Raw genomic sequence first — 10000 nt, 5'->3', positions numbered from 1 at the left:
CCTCACACCACCACCCCCACACCACACACACACACCACTCACTCATAATCACTCTCACTCACTCCCTACCCACAAAAACCACACACCCACACAACCACACACACACCACCACACACACACCACACACACACACACTCCACAACCAACCACACACCCACCAACACCCCACACACACCAACACTCACACTCTCCCCCACCCCCACACACAACCCACACACAACACACACACAACACCAACAAAACACACACACACACCACCCCAAACACACACACACACACACAAACACAACACACCCCACACCACACAACACACACACACACACACACACACACTGACATTCCTACTCACCACCCGCCACACACACCACGCGACACACGCACCAATACCTGCTGTACACGAGCAGCGAGCGAAGAGGGGAAGGCATAATCCCCACGCAGAAAAACTATAGCCGAAGATGGGGAGGGGGAGGAGGGGGGGGAGAGGAGGAAGGGGGTGGGAAAAGGCAGGGGTGGAGGGGAAAGGATGGGTAGAGGAGGGGGGGGGGGAAGGGGGTAAGGGGGGAAGGGGGGGTGGGGGGGGGGGTGTCGCCTCACTCGTGTGCCATTCTCGCACGCAATACCTGGCAGCGGGACCATGGTAATCATACAGAACGTCGACTACCATTATGGGGAGCGATTGCACGGGGAAGGATGGGGGAAGGGCGGGGATGGGTGGGGAAGAATAGGAGAGGGATAGGAGGAGAAGGGAAAGATAAGGGATGAATAGGGAAAGGTGAGGGGGAAAAAAGGGACAAGGGAAAAGGAAAAAAAGGAAGTAGGGGAAATGAAAAAGGGGGAAAGGGGAGAAGCCCAGGGTGGGAGGGGGAAAGGGTTTTTAAATATATATATATTATATATATATATTTTAAAATTTTTATAAAGAAGAGGAGAGAGGAGAGAGAAAAAAATGAGGAATGAAGGGAGAAGGGGGTTTTTGGTGGGGGGGGGGAGGGGGGGGGGCGGGGGGGGGGGTGGGGGCGGGGGGGGGCGGGGGCGGGGGGGGGGGGCGGGCGGGGGACAAAGGGTTGGTGAGCATTTGGGGGGAGGCAAGATCTTTTTAGTTTTCCGGTGGTTTTTTGCGTCGTCGTCTTGTCTGCGCCTCCCCTTTCCCTCGGGAAAGGGATCGGAACTTTATTTTTACCATCCCTTCGAACACGAAATCATCCCCCCCCCATCACCTCATTTCTTTAATTAGAAATTTGTTTATTTTCACAATTTTTAATTATATCATCATAAATTTTATCTCCCCCCCCCCCACCCCCATCATCACCATCACCCCCACTACCACCCTCCCTCGCATGTCTCATCACCATCACCATCGTCATCTCATATCACCATCACCCTCATCTCCCACCATCACCATCCATCACCCCCCAAAACCCCCTTTCATCACCATATCATTCTCCCTCCCCCCCATCTCCTCATCATCTCATCTATCCCCCCCCCCCACACCCCACCACCACCCCCCCCACCCCCATCTCATCACCCCACCATCACCCATCTCCACCATCCCATATTCCATCATCATCACACCTCATCATCACCCCATCCCCCTCCTTCATCACCACCCTCACCATCACCCCATCCCATCATCATCACACCCTACCCTCCCATACCCACCATTCCAAAAATCACCCATCACACATCACCTCACCACCCCATCACACCTCACCATATCATCATCACCATCATCATCATCACCCCCCATCACCATCACCCCCCATCTCCATCATCATCATCACCCATCACCATCACCATCATCATCACCATCACCATCATCATCATCATCATCATCACCACCGACACAATTACCTTTATCAATTTCGTTGTCGCTTCATTTGACAAACTTTGAGGGGAAATAATGCAATTTTCATTAGGTTTTCAGATATTGAGCTTACGTCATACTCAACTTGTAATGAAAGTTGTTATAATTTGTGTAATTAAGGAAACCGAGGAGGGGGATCCATGTGGGGGGGAGGGGGGGAGGGGATGGTAACAGCGACCGAGAAAGCAATTATCGAGGTCAAAGCCAAGAAAGGGGGGGGTTAAGAGGATGATGATGATGAGAGATGGTGCGATGAAATGATAAAGGGAAGTAATGTAATGAAAGATAAAGATAATAATAATAATAAAGTAAAAGTAATGATAAGATTTTCAATTGGTGATGAAATGATGACCTTTTATGATGATGAAAGAAATGTTAGTACAATAAGAAAGTAGTAATAAGGATAAAATTTGCAAAAAATAAAATAAAAATAATAATAATAATAAAAATAATAATAATAAAAGATATGGATAAAAGATAAGATTGGACATGAATTTAATAATGATAACAAAAGTGATAAAAAATAAAGATTTCAATAATAATGGTCGTGATAATAACTCTGGTAATACTGATAATGATGCTAATAATAATAACGATGGTGTTAATGATAACAAGGAGAGAAAATATGAGAGAAAAAGAAGAAGAAGAAAGTGAAGAAGTGGAATAGGTAATAGAAGAGGACATCGACAAAAAAAGAGAAGAAAACGGGAAATTTGTTTTAAAAAAATGTAAAAAAAGTAATGAAATAACAGAAACTTTACCAAAAAGAAAATTGAAAATTGTGTGTTTGTGGGGGAAGAGAGAGAGGGGGGAAGAGGGAGAGAGAGAAAAGAGAGAGAGAGAGAGAAAGGGGGGAGGAAAAGAGGAGAGAAGAGAGAGGGGGGAGAGAGAGGAAAAAGAAAGGGGGGAGAGAGATAGGGGGGGAGGGGAGAGGGAGAGAGAAGAGGAGAGAGAGAGAGAGGAGAGGAGGAGAGAGAGGGAGAGGGGAGAGAGAGAAGAGGGAGGGAGAGAGAGAGAGAGGAGAGGGAGAGAGAGAGGAGAGAGAGGGGGGGGAGAAAGAGAGAGGAGGGAGAGAAGAGAGAGAGGGAGAGAGAGAGAGAAGAGAGAGAGAAGAGAGAGGGAGAGAGAGAGGAGAGAGAGAGAGGGAAAGAGAGAGGGATAGAGAGGAGAGAGACAAAGAGAGAGGAGAGAGAAGAGAGAGAGATTAGAGAGAGAGGGGAATAAATAGCCGGAATTTAGCGGAATGCAAGAGTGCGTGACCTGGCCGCACCGATGGATGCTGTGGCGTTGGCTTTGCTGTGTTGTTTCTTAATTGACACGGTTCTTGAAGGTGCTTGCTAATGCACGCGCACATGCACTATATTCAGTTGGAAATTGAGCAATGCGGAAATGATTTCTTTCTCTTTGTCTATCAAGTCTGTCTCTTTCTGTGTCTCTTTCTCTTTCCTTCTCCGCCTTCGTCTCTCATACTCTTTCTCTCTATATGTTTATCAAGGCTGTCTTTTTCTCTTTCCCTCTTCGTGTCTTCCACCTTCCATCTCTCTCTCTCTCTCTCTCTCTCTCTCCATCTGTTTGAATTCACATAATAAAACGCCAAGACTCGAATATAAATAAACAAAAAACTTTTAAAACCTCGATAACATGCAAGAATAAAATGGATTTCCTTCGACATAAATTTAATTACAGATGTCACATGTCAGTCACTTGTATTGTATGGAAATTCCAGAAGGTCCGGGAATCCTATGGACAAAAAAAAAAAAAAAAAAAAAAAAGTTGAGGGACACTGATAGGTCTCTGTGGAATAAAACAATACCTGTAACTGGTAACGGTTAATTGGCAGACGATAAAGCTCTGTCTATTTGATTTTTCCACGCATGTGTTCTCTCTCTCTCTTTCAATATCTGTCTCTTGTCTTTGCTCCCTCTCTCTTGGTCTCTGATTATTTCTGTCACCGTGTGTCTGTCTCTCTTTCTCCCCTCTCTTGGTCTCTGTGTCTTCCGGTCTCAGTTTGTCTGTCTCTGTCTGTTTCTCCCCCTCTCTTGTACACCGATTAGCTAAATTTCCTTTAGATTTTAATCACCAGACTACTTGATATTAGTTATTATATATATATTTGAAACTCGTATATTAACATAACTTTATTCTTCTCTCAACAGATTTGGCGAGGCCAGAGTCTAGAGGTGAGTTGCCAGTTTTCTTTTTTCTGAGAAGGGACAGGATAATTCTTCCACCTTTCTGCCTATCGGAAAAAAAAACTTTCAGCACTTCATAATAAGTATCATATATCAAACTTGTACTATTTTCTGTGTATAGCGTCGCTGCCATCTGCAGTAGGCCTATACTGCCCAGGTAGGCCTACAGAATTATATATCAGCATCAATTGTCAGCCCCAGGAGACGGTGAGAGAATTGCTGTGATCAGAATAATAGTATATAAGCCTATTCAGAAAGAGGAAGAGTATCTTAACAATGTAGTATTTATTTCTATGTGATATGTTTTCTTTTCATTTTGCATTACTCTGTATTCGTAATTTTATTGCTGGTTTGTGACGGTTATTGTTTATATGTGGTTATTATGAAAACATGTATATGACAAAAATGTTTCTGAGAGAGACCTATAAAGCTACAATCATCTTTTTTCCCCATAAATATTGCGTTACCTCAGGTAGATGAAATATTCAGTTTCAATTTCAGTCCCATTTTGCGCATGCGTCCGTCGCGAGGGCGCGTGTGCCCGTGTGTGCGTGCGTTGTGTGCGCGTTTGTTTTAGCGCTCGCGTCTATAACACTCCATCCAATTACTATGTGTAAACAAACTTTGCTGCATCCGATCAAATCTATCGATAAATAATAATTGGCGCTGCCATTATTTATGATGTGTGACCTGAATTCGTTAATAACTGATTTGTCTAGTTATTTATTTATTTAGCGATAATCCTTTCATCAACTCGTTAATATCAAAGGATAGTTGGCGTTAGCTACTGCAAATTTATGAGACCGTTGTATTTATTTATTTTTTTCGTAAATGTGTAATGATTGTGTCTGGCGCACTGAGCACGGTATAGCATTGGGACGGATGCAGGGAGAATGTGAATGAGGGAGAGAGAGAGGGAGGAAGAGAGGAGGGGGAACAAGAAAGCAATATTTGGAGGGAGGGAGATGGAGAAAGGAAGAGGGAAACTGATTTGGTGGGAAAAGGTTAAGGAAAGGAAAAGAGAGAAAGGAAGTGAGATAGATAGATAGAGAGAGGAGAGAGAGAGAGAGAGAGAGAGAGAGAGAGAGAGAGAGAGAGAGAGAGAGAGAGAGAGAGAGAGAGAGAGAGAGAGAGAGAGAGGGCGAAGGCGAAGGAGAAGGAGAAGAAGGAAAAGAAGGATAAATAGAAAGAGAAACACTCCTTCGGTACATATGACTCACTGCCTCTCTCGACATACACGATGTCCAGTTAACAGGTGTTCTGCAGGTGTCCGTGGCGTGCAGGTGTGTCTTGCACGATATCGCTTGACTGGTAACAGTTCCGGGAAACTGTCCTGTTTGGATGTAACTTTGAGACTATGTTATTATGCCCGATCTGTTTATCTGTCTACTATCTGTCTATTTATTTTTTTTATCCATCTCTTTATATGTTTGTTTCCTTATACTTCTGTGAAAGGTAGTAGGCGAGGAAGGGGAAAAGAGAAAGGGAGACAGCGAAAGAGAGTGAGTGAGTGAGAGTGAGTGAGTGAGTGAGTGAGTGAGTGAGTGAGTGAGGAGAGAGAGAGAGAGAGAGAGAGGAGAGAGAGAGAGAGAGAGAGAGAGAGAGAGAGAGAGGAGAGAGGAGAGAGAGAGAGGAAAGAGAGAGAGAGAGAGAGAGAGAGAGAGAAGAAGAGAGAGAGAGAGAAGAGAGAGAGAGAGAGGAGAGAAGAGAGAGAGAGAGAGAGAGGAGAGAGAGAGAGAGAGAGAGAGAGAGAGAGAGAGAGAGAGAGAGAGAGAGAGGCTGGGCGAGTGTGTTCAAATGACAATAATTTCAGTGTGACTTTTTAACGTATGCCCAAGGTCGTCATATATTACTACCCTAGTTCTAATTACCTCTGACCGAGGTTTATGTGCTACACTTTTCTCCTCATTCATCTCGCGGGCGTATATTTATGCACTCACCATAATTTGATTTCGAGTGTATACGAAATTTTAGAACTCACATCTGGCTGTACAGTTAATTCTCTCCCTCCTCTCCCTCGCCCCCATCCCTCCTTCTCCCACCTTTCTTCCCCATTCTCTCTCACCTCTCTCCCTCTTCTACTTTTGCCTCCTCCTCTCCCTTCCCCTCCACCCCTCCCTCTCCTACACTTCCTACCTCTTCTCCCTCACCTCTCTCCCTTTTCTACTTTTGCCTCCTCCTCTCCCACCCCCTCCATCCTTCCCTCTTCTACCTTTTTCTCCCCCTCTTCCCTCGTATCCCTCCGTCATCCACGCCCCCCCCCCCCCAGCCTTGTCCTTTTTACCTTTTAACTCGCACTCGGAGGGTGGCGCAAAAATCTACGGATGAAAGACGCCGACATTCACTAAATCGGCTAAATATAAAATTCTCGTATGAATTAATAATTTTTTTTTTATAAAACTAAAGAGGCCGATGAAGAGTTTCATACCTGAATAATCAGTGAAACAAAAAGAAAACAAAATCTTTAGAACAATAATGAAGATAAAACTTCAAAGCTAAAAAAAAATAAACTGTAGCGAATAATAATAAAATAATAATAAAATAAACCTAAAACCTTAAAAAACGAAAATTCCCACAGCGACCCGGCACTAATCCAACTGATGGCGGAGAGCAGAGCCAGATTATCATATTAAGGCATAATTTGGCGTAGGTACTCGATCCCCTCAGGAAATTCGCCTTTTAGTGTCATTGAGGCGCAAAGGGAGATCGACTGCATGGTGTAATTTTGCATGATGATATATATAAGGGTCGAGGAGTCCGGGGCGGTGACTGTTAAGGAGGGAGGGAAAGGGAGGAAGGAAAGGGAGGGAGAGGAAGGTTAGGAAAGGAAAGGAGGGAGAGAGGGGATAGGAAAGGGAGGGAGGGGATAGGAAAGAGAGGAAGGGAGGGGATAATGATATGGTCGAGGAGTTCGGAGTGGTGACTGTTTGGTGACTGTTTGGGAGGGAGGGAAGGAAAGGGAAGGAGGGAGAGGAAAGGAGTGAGTGAAGGAGGGGATGGGAGAGGAGAGGGAGGAAAGGAAGGGAAGGAGAAGAAGGGAGGGAGGGAAGAAAGAAGAGGGAGGGAGACAAGAGGAAGGGAGGGAAGAAAGAAGAGGGAGGGAGTGAGAGGAAGAGGGAGGGTGAGTGAGACAAGGAGGGAGAAGGGATGGAGGGAGGGAGGGGGAGGGTTGGAGAGGGAAAGAAGGCAGTAGGGAGAGGGAGGTAGGCGGGGAGGGAGAGAGAGAGAGAGAGAGAGAGAGAGAGAGAGAGAGAGAGAGAGAGAGAGAGAGAGAGAGAGAGAGAGAGAGAGAGAGAGAAAGTAAAATTTTCCCCTCCAGTCTCTGAAAATATTTATAGTGTTTTCTTTACTCTTTTCCTGTTTCCTGTTTGTTCATCATTTTTAGTTATTTAATATTCATTTTATTTGATATTTACTTCCATATTAATTTTTCCTTAATATTGATTTTGATATTCATTTTTATTTATCCTTCATCTCCTGCAGCATTCCCTTTTTGGCATTCTCTATTTTTCTATATTTTCCTCGTTTTTTTTTTTCCTTTTTCAAATGTAAATACTTTTCTTTCCTTTTCTTTTTTTCTCGCAATCTCGTTTAAAAAAAAAAATCTTTGATTTGTTAATTATCATCTATCCCCGTTTCATTCTTTCTAAGCTTTTTCTCCTTTTTTCTAGTATTTTCCCTTTTTTCTCTTTCTCCTTTCTTTTGCATCTATGCATGACGTTCGGAAGGACATCCAATCAGGCAAGGGCGGTGTTGCCGAAAGTTCCTTAAGGGGTTTAATGGCGATAATGAGATAGAGGCAGGGGGGAGGGGGGGTGAACGTGATAAAGCAGAAGCAGGATAAAGGAAGGAAGAAGCTAAGAATGTGATGAAAATGGCGATTATGGGATAAAGGTGAATGGAGGGGTAAACGTGATTAGACAGAAGCAGGATAAAGGAAGGAAGAAGCTAAGAATGTGATGAAAATCAGGAAAAGGGTTAATCTGAAGAAAATAAAGATGGAATAAGATAAAGATGGAATAAAGTGAAGATAAGAACTAAAGAAAGCGGGGAAGAAGAGACGGAGTGAACAAAGACAAGGTCTCGATAAAACAAGGAAGGTGATAAATATTAGATGAAACTAGAAAAAAGACAAGAACTGGATAAAACAGGGGGAAATAAAGACACGAAACAATAAAACCTAGGAGAAGATTTATAAATTCATGATGAATATTTCTCTGCACACTCACACACACACACACACACACATATGTATATATATACACATATTCATACATAAGTATATATATATATATATATATATATATATATATAGATATTTATATTTATATTTATATATATTTATATTTATATATTTATATGTATGTATGTATGTAGAAATCTAGAGAAATCTAGGACATATATCAAATTATAATCAATAAATTATCTGCTACATATGTTCATTCTCGAGTATCGAATGTTGCAGAAGATTTAGTTCTCTATTTATGCATCAAATTATTTTTTCGCCTCTGTTTTGTTGGTGCAGAAATTTTGATATTCATTATTCGTTTAATTTCCAATGATGTTCGAACGACGCAGTCACTTCTTAATTAAAAGAAAGCACATCTGTTTTTCATTGATACAAAGTTTAATCAAAATTGTTAATTATGTTCACGTGTTCAAGTGCTGAATGTTCTTGGATTCACAAGGTCGTGGTGAGATACTGGAAATGAAAAGGAATAAGATGAAAATCTCTCTTACTTTACTTTTCCCCATGATTAAGGTGTTTTTAAGGTCGAATAATATAGTAAAAGAATGTTTTAGAAAAAAAAAATGTCTTTCTAAAGCAAGAAAACAAACAAACAATAAGACGAAATGTGTGAAGAAAGAGGAGGAGACGGGGAAGAAAAAAAAAGAAACATTCAACTTGCAATATAGGAACAAGCCATTCCAAAGTAGTGAATTGCACAAGGTGGAATCAGACCACCCCGACTGCAAGGTCAGCCAGAAGTTATTAGCAAGAGCACAGATCACTGGTATTTGTTGCAGAGATTATTGCTGTAAATTACAACTAATTAGCATTTGGTGAGTGACACTTGTCAGTCACGTGTCTCTTCCACGGGACACACCACCCTGTCGCTCCTCTGTCCGCCTCTAAATGCTTGGCACGTTGTCAGTTGCCTGATGTGCTTATATACTTATATTCTTCTTATGTGTTGATAATAATAAAAGTAATTTTAATAATAATAATAATAATAATAATAATGATAACAATAATAACGGTGATGATGATGATGATGATGATGATGATGATGATGATGATGATGATGATGATGATGATGATGATGATGATGATGATGATGATGATGATTATAATGATAATAATTATAATAGATGGTACTTTTTAAGATAAAATCCCCTGGAGATTATCATCGTTTTTTCACATAATTTTCGTTTTTTTCTTTAAAGACAGTGATACGGGTCAAGTGGGTTGGCTTTTATAAAACGAACGAGGAAAAAAATCCCTTATGTCGTTTTTTTATGTATTGTCAATATCGAGTAACTTTTTTTTGGGGGGGACTACGTCATTTAGGTTCGGAATTTATTTTTTGTTTAGAATTTTTATGGAGATAGATGAATCATTTTATTTTACCACATAAAATAACCCTAGGATGATTTATTTGTTTATGTGTTTATTGATTTATGGCGAATGAATGGCAATAGTTATAAGATTGATTATAACAAAAATGACAAAGACATTGATGATGAGGGTGGTTATAATAGTAGCTGGTTCTAGTAGTAGAAGCTGTAGTTGTATTAATCATAATGATGATAATAAAGGTAATGATAACGATTATAGTAATAGTAATAATGATAATAAGGGTAACATTTTGATCATGATAATGATGATAACAATAACAATAATAATGGTAACAGTAAATGTAATTGTAATAAGACTACTGAT

General features: G+C 41.5%; 1 protein-coding gene across 1 annotated transcript in view; it reads left to right on the top strand.

Moving 5' to 3' along the window:
• LOC119584591 (ligand of Numb protein X 2-like) overlaps nucleotides 1-10000 on the top strand; it is a 130798-nt gene that overhangs the window by 34832 nt on the left and 85966 nt on the right. Inside the window, exon 2 of the mRNA XM_037933283.1 lies at nucleotides 4021-4044. The gene's annotated coding sequence lies outside the window, so the exon portion shown is untranslated. The remainder of the gene's footprint in view (nucleotides 1-4020; nucleotides 4045-10000) is intronic.

This window comes from Penaeus monodon, chromosome 18, assembly GCF_015228065.2.
Source record: "Penaeus monodon isolate SGIC_2016 chromosome 18, NSTDA_Pmon_1, whole genome shotgun sequence".
Taxonomy (NCBI): domain Eukaryota; kingdom Metazoa; phylum Arthropoda; class Malacostraca; order Decapoda; family Penaeidae; genus Penaeus; species Penaeus monodon.
Note: the sequence above shows the minus strand (reverse complement) of the source record. Positions and strands in the feature narration are given on the sequence as shown.